This window comes from Sinocyclocheilus rhinocerous, unplaced genomic scaffold (assembly GCF_001515625.1).
Source record: "Sinocyclocheilus rhinocerous isolate Xijiao unplaced genomic scaffold, SAMN03320098_v1.1 scaffold1444, whole genome shotgun sequence".
In the NCBI taxonomy this organism is placed as follows: Eukaryota; Metazoa; Chordata; class Actinopteri; order Cypriniformes; family Cyprinidae; genus Sinocyclocheilus; species Sinocyclocheilus rhinocerous.
In genome coordinates this window covers 142,488-150,065 of record NW_015654934.1, presented here as the reverse complement: position 1 = coordinate 150,065, position 7,578 = coordinate 142,488, and the positions used below count along the sequence as shown (strand labels likewise).

General features: G+C 34.9%; 1 protein-coding gene across 2 annotated transcripts in view; it reads left to right on the top strand.

The window, feature by feature from the left end:
• The first annotated feature begins 6,207 nt into the window (after positions 1 to 6,207).
• The window catches only part of LOC107717766 (polyhomeotic-like protein 2), a 45,224-nt gene continuing 43,853 nt past the window's right edge, over positions 6,208 to 7,578 (top strand). For both annotated transcript variants that reach the window (XM_016524603.1, XM_016524602.1), the window contains exon 1: positions 6,208 to 6,297. The gene's annotated coding sequence lies outside the window, so the exon portion shown is untranslated. The remainder of the gene's footprint in view (positions 6,298 to 7,578) is intronic.

Sequence of the window (7,578 nt, the reverse complement as noted above, 5' to 3'; positions counted from 1 at the left end):
AATAAAGCTTGCACATGGATCCGCACGTCTCACGTCTCGTCAGCCCCGTAACATATATAAATTATATTGAATTTATTTATTTTTATATATATATATATATATATATATATATATAGTATTTGGAATTATCTCATTTTCTAATGCAATGAAATTTGTTCATTTTTATGTGTCTTAATTTGAGGCCTCTGTATAATCCAGTATACAAAAAATATATATCCAGAAATGCACAAAATAAATATATATGTGCTATAAACCATTAGCACATAATTAGTATAAATGTTCTAATAAAACGGTTATGAATCAAAATGTTGTTCATAATTAAATTAGCTTTTCATCAAAATACTAAGATGCTGAAAACGAGACTTACCTGTTTGCTGCTATCACTCGGCCGAACCAGGCTGGTGGTCTCGTTAGGTTTGGTCTTGTCTGTGGTGGTCATGCTGATGAGAGAGAAAAAGAGAGACCAGAACGCAGAACGAGAAGCAGCTGTCTGCTTCTCCAGCACAAAGGCAAACACAAGCCACAACCCACATCTCATTCATCACATACATGAAAACACCCCCATTACATGCTTCTCTTCACCTGATGCCTCATTCAGCAACTGAGCAAATATCCATGTCATCAGCTTTTGACCACCATTTGAACAAATCACACTGGAAAGGCTCACTCAATATTCAGATTTACAATACATTATTACTATACACACACAGTAATGTCTAATTCAATCAAGCTACTGGAAGTTTCTGCACCTTGCCTGTTCTGATCACAGGTTACCATGACAACAAAGTTATCTTCATGTACACTACACTGTAATAAAAAATAAACAAAGCTGTAGGAAAAGGAAAATTCCCAGTACATTTTCCAGACATTTCTTTCAACCCTAAAACATTACATAATGTAATGCATAATTCAAAATACGGTACCATTCAACAGTTTGGATATGACTATAATAATAATACGGAGTTTGAATATACTTTAAAATGTAATTTATTCCTATGTTGGCAAAGCTGAATTTTCAGCATCTATTACTGAAGTACTCCATTACTTGAATGTCACATGATCCTTCAGAAATCATTCTAATATGATGATTTGATACTCAATAAATATGTCTTATTATAATCAACTTTGGAAATTATTGTGCTGCTTAATATTTTTGTGGAAACTGTAATATATTGTTCAGGATTCTTTGATTAACAAAGTTCAAAAGAACAACATTTATTATATAAAAATATTATAGAAAAGTTGTAACATTATAAATGTCTTTACTGTCACTTTTGATCAATTTAATGCATCCTTGATGAATAATAGTATTCATTTGTTTTGTTTTAAAAAACAAAAGCTGTGACACTAAACTTTTGAATGGTAAATAAATAAACAAACAAACACTTTTCACTAAAAGTAATACATAATTTTAAAAAAATTATTCTATCACTTATAATCTAAAAAATAGTAGTAGTAATTATAATAAAATAAATAACCTACACATTTACCTAATGACATTTTACTTGGCCATTTACTTTCTAAAATTAAAAGATTATTATATTCTATTGACAGCCATATAGTTTCAAGGTTTATGTTTTCTCTTAAGGAAACGTGTTGTGTCAACATACATGTGTCAATATTTTATAGATATTTATTTTATAAGATATAATAGTTTATATATAGGCTAACATTTTTGTTTTTCACTATATGAAAATATGTAGCTGACTTTACATCTAAAGAAAGGAGTCCTTCACACGGTAACCATCATACTTTGGGGGTCAGTGGCATACAAAAAGTCTGAAAACCTCTGACTGCGTGAAAACAAACCAAATATAATGGCAGGCCACCCCTACACTGAAATAAACTTTTTATTTTTAAAAGGGGTTTGTACAGAATAATTTGTGAAATAGTCCTTCATTTTAAATACACCTGTAAGTATCCACAAAGGCTAAAGACTGTAATATGAGCAGACATGCATCTACTATGCTGTACAATGAAGTGAACTTTCACCAACTCGCCAGTAGATGGCAGCAGTAAAATACTAAGTTTGAAATGTCTATTTTCTGTATTTACAGTATACTGTGTCTGTTGGACATTAAGAACGGCTTTCAAAAGGTAAATTCTACTCACTTATTACTTTCTATACAGTGTATATTTGCATTAATCAAAAAATATTCTAAAGAAGTAGAGCAAATACCTCAGGGATATTCCTGTACTTATCATTAATATTTCAGAGGGAAAGCCTTGCATAATGGATCATGTTGACGGTAATTGTGTGTGATGTCATGTAAACATTGATTATGACCTCTGAACCTTTGTCGTGTTCACTGCAGGAGATGAAAATGATTTTTTTTTCAGTGCAAGCCAGTGCACTGACAGCATTAACCACAGATAACCTGTAAAAGACACTGCACCATATGAAACCATGAAAGATATCCGTTGAAAATAAAAAATCAGTCCTGTTATTACAAATGTGAATGTCTGTCTCTAGGGATGAGAAATGACAGTAGGCTGTTCATGGCATGTGTGTGGATGGACAGGCAGCAGTCTGCCCCCATTCAGAGGAGGTGAGTGATTTACAGCTCAACACAAGGGAGATGGATGGGAAAGGGGTGGGTGTCTCTTATATATGTGGGCAATTACAGTGACGCTGGGGCGTTTACGGCTGATAAGGAACAGCCCTGAGTGGGGGTGAGCTCTTTTTCGCCCCGACAACAGCTTTGTAAAGTGTGATGGATCCTGCTAATCCAGTGTCAGTCTTTCCTGTTCTGGAAATTGAAATGGGATGTTCTCATTAACCAGATACACAGATGTGTGACTCAACCGCTCCTCAATTTAATGCTCCTTTCACTGTTTTCTTGAGGTAATCTTGCAACATTGTGAAACTTCACTGTCTTGGCTGGTCGGGTGAATTCCTATGAATATTACCAATCATCTATCAGTGCCTTGTCATTAATTTTGAGAAGGAATGTGCCTGTGTGGCGGCAGCAATGACGTCAGCGCCGTTCATGTTGGTTCATATCAGCCATATAAAGTGGATTCAGGTCACTGCATTGGCCCACACTCTTTAATCCGTACAGGATTTATGAAGAACCATTTCCTATTGCATCAGTGACATCTATTAGAATAAAATGTTATGACAAACTGTGCCACTTTAATTTGAGTGAGCGTATGCTATTGGTAATCAGAACGACTTCAGCACAACTGACTTCAGTTTTTCAGCTCAGTTTCTGAGTCTTACAAGAAATGCTGTTGAGTTTATATATCTGTTTTCAAAATTTCTGATAGATAGATAGATAGATAGATAGATAGATAGTCATGTCATGGTAAACGTGTATTTTTGCTATGAAATCTTTAATGATTTTTATAAACTTACAATTAAATATCAGAATAACTTTTATATTGTTAGTAATTTTTCAAGATGAATATTTACTGGACTGAAGCAACTTAGGTTTACTTGATTATCCATACATAATTTCTCAGAAAAACCATGCTAAGATATGCATATCAAATATGATACCTCAGGCTTTTGAGAAACATTTGTTCGTACATCTCTCAATCATCCTTCCATTGTATTATATGTTTTGTCTCCACAATAAAAACTACAGAACTTTGATATGAAAACTTTTAAGTATCATCTAATAATCTATAAAGATCTCACTGGCTTCCATTACAAGCTTTCATTTTACTTATATATGAAGCCTTCAGATGCAAAAGTCTGAGATTTTGAGATTTTTTTTCCTTTTAAATGAGCATTTTTATCAGGCTACTATAAAAAATAACATTGGACATTTTTGAAAATAAGGCATTCAATAACTGACTAATAAAATGTTCTTTGACATTAAAGTGAAATTACTGAACCTAAACATAGAAGCCTGATAAAAATGCTAATTTAAAAGGAAAAAAAATGTCAGATGGACTTAGAGGTCTTTGCATCTGAAGTCTTCATATATAACACCAAATCACTGAAACTCAACAAATTAGAATAAATTTGGATTTTCACTTGAACTTTCACTTAAACTTGATTTTCACATTTAAAACATAGTTGACCCAGGGATCATTAGATTCCAAAGAGTTTCACTACAATCAGCCCATGATCAAAACAAAAGTTGAACAAATAAAACTATCGCATAACATATTAATAAAATTGTACATAAAAACATAATACACAACTGTGACCACACCTGATAAACTTCTATCTGGATGGTATGGTCATGCAAACTCAGTTGCCTCAGCATGTTCAAATGATATTTAAATAAAATGTGTCAGGAAACCTCAATTAATGTATTGCCACATGGAACCACTAAGAACTCACGTCTGATTTACATGTAGGTTAGGAGCTAAAATATCTGGATTGACTTCCTCTTATTCAATACACTCCAAAATGTCTTGGATTTCCATTTTGCTTATGTTCTTGGCAGATTTTTTCCTACCGAAGTGGATGTTCACATACCTGTACTAATTATTAGCTAGTGGCTAATACAAAGGCTAGACCTAATACCAACTAGACCTAATACCAACTAAATATCAACAAGTCTTGTGTACTGTACCCCAACCACAAGTGGACTAAATCCGGGGTTTTCAAACTGGGGTCCAGGGCAAGAGAATGCTATTTGGAAAATTTTAATAAGAAAAAAAACAAGTATGCATATACATGTTTCATTTTTTTTATTGCAACTGTCACCTGTAGCATGCTCATTAGTTGAACAACTCCTTTTTCTGTTCTTTTCTCTTACATTATAGCAGCTTTGAAACCATATGTTATTAAAATGACTATGCAAATTTGTTTGAATTGAAAATCGTATTCAAATTCAAATATTGGGTTGAAAAATTTTTTATATTTATATCTGACAGCGTAAACATAGAAATTAAATTAAAATAAGCAAATATTTTCCAAATAATATCCTAGTCATTTATTTTGCTACAATAACAAATAAAACGGATCATTTATGTTATCTGAGTAAAAAAACACTAATATATTTCCCTGGTTTAAGTTGCTCTCACTTCTTCTAAAACATAAAACACTGTACAGGCTCATTACAGAATAACGATCTTCTCTCTCTCTCTCTCTGTCTCTCTCTCACACACACACACACACACACACACACATACATACATACATACATACATACATAACAGAAGCATAAGGAACTTATTATCAGAGCAGAAAATAGCACAATCACCCCCTTCATTCTCCTGGCTGTCCTCTGACCTGTTTAATTATGCCAATGCTGCTTATGCACCTGTGTGTCCCAGACTATTACACCTCCCATCACTTAACAGCTTTTAGTATCGCAGCATCCTGTTCCACATTCAGCCACTTTATTGCCTCACGCCACAACCGAAAAAAGCCTACTGTTTGAATCACCCTTGAGCCAGACCAGTCCAATCACGTACATGAGGTATTCAGCATTCATCCATGATTGCTGTTTAATGCTCTTTGTTGAGGTGGGCTCGTAAAAGTCATGGTCAAGCAACAGAGGTGTGTTGTAGGCTTCCACCCCCCACCGGGTCTAATGAGACACAGAGACTTAATAAGATGGAGGATAGTGCACGCATGCAGACAGGACATTAGCACGCTGTTGTTAGACTACAATTCCTCCCTCTGCTCACCGCAGAGGCTGAACCGCTTTCTCACAGCATCTATGACACTTTTTGCATTTCCACCCTCTTTGTGAATCAATTTTTGCATTTTCATTCACATAGAACACACTAAATATGTGATTTTTATTATGCTATTATAGTGTACTCTTCTCTATATTGTATATATTTACTTTCAATATGCAAACTGAGGGTCTGATTCTCAATATTAGAATTCTGATAGCAAAAAGACACTGTTGCTTCACACTTTTTGCATTTAACCCCTCTTTGTGACATCATTTTTGCATTTCATTCACATATTACAGTATTTACAACCCTAAATGTGATCTTTTGATTATACTATTATATTATACTCTTCTATATATTGTACGTTTATTGCATTATGCATAGTGAGCATCTAAATTTCAGTGTTTTATAGCAGAAATAGGTGCATCAACAGACCACATGTATCACAACCCTGTCAAAGGGTTTCTATAAGAGCGAAACGAGAGAAGAGAAGGGAGGAGCTAGAGGTGGATCATAACGAATCCAGAGCGGCCTATTGGTGCTTTGAAGTCACATGATTGCTTTAGGAATGCTAATTCATGCTGTATTTTTTCTCCTCCTCTGTGCTTGGTGTAGTCTGTGCCTGTCGGATAGAGCAGACCTCAGACATGGTGTAGGATATCAGGAAAGGAACAAGCGACTGAAGTTGAGACGAGGCCTGTGTTGAGGGTACGTAGAGCTTTATTAAGATGTGCTGTTGTTTTTGGCTTCATATGTGACTGTAAATGTCACTTGAGCAGGAAGCTCTACTTATATTTATATATGTCTCTTTAGGCTTAGTGTCTTATATCAACAGTATGTGTGGTCTGTATGTTAAATAGAGTGCATAGATGTGCGTATGCCTGTGCATGTCCGTCTCGGCACAATGAAAGCTGTTTACTTTGGAGAATTCCACCACGTCTCCACTGCTTTCAGTACGGTTACTAACATCAGAGAGAGCGGCACAGATTGACAGATATTATCTAGGTGGGCTTGAGGAACTTGAGACCCTCCTTTCAAATTATACTTCACCCAAAAATAACATTGTCATTATTTACCCACCCTCCTGTATGAGTTTCTTTCATAACCATGTTGTTTTTTTCCATACAATCAAAGTCAGTGGGGTCCAGTGTTGTTTTGGACCCCACTGACTTTCACTGTATGGACAAAAATGTTGAAACATTCTTCAAAATTTCTTGAGTGTGAGTACATATTTGGGTGAATTCTCCCTTTTATGTGTCAAGCTGATTACTCAATATTATCAATAAGACAAGTACTGTAGTATTTCCGCCAAAGCTGAAGGTGAGTGATCTAGGTGGACATGCATCACATAATTTGCAATGTTTTAAGGATTAACGATGAGTTTGCTCAGCACACATGTACACAAGAAGCTTTTAGACCTCTCGTAAATGGAGACAATGCATTCCCGGACAGGGGAGTGTTGCGCTAGTAGACTGACTGACTGACAACTAGTGCTGATACAGTTCATTTAACCTATCGCCTCTCAAATAACAAGACCATCTGCACTCTTTTGGTACATACTAGTTTGACCCAACACTCTGTAAACAAAGCCAAGCAGAGCGACACTTGTGTGTAATCTCGCCAGTGTCATCTTATGAATTTGATACTGAACGTCTGGACACTTTTAATAGTTAATTGTTGTGTGGTAGCTTTATATGTGATATGTGACCCTGGACCACAAAACCAGCCTTAAGTCGCTGGAGTATATTTGTAGCAATAGCCAAAAATACATTGTATGGGTCAAAATTATAGATTTTTCTTTTATGCCAAAAATCATTAGGATATTCAGTAAAGATCATGTTCCATGAAGATATTTTGTAAATTTCCTACCGTAAATATATAAAAACTTAAGTTTTAATTAGTAATATGCATTGCTAAGAACATTTGAACTTAATTTCACCCTCAGATTCCAGATTTTCAAAAAGTTGTATCTCGGCCAAATATTGTCCT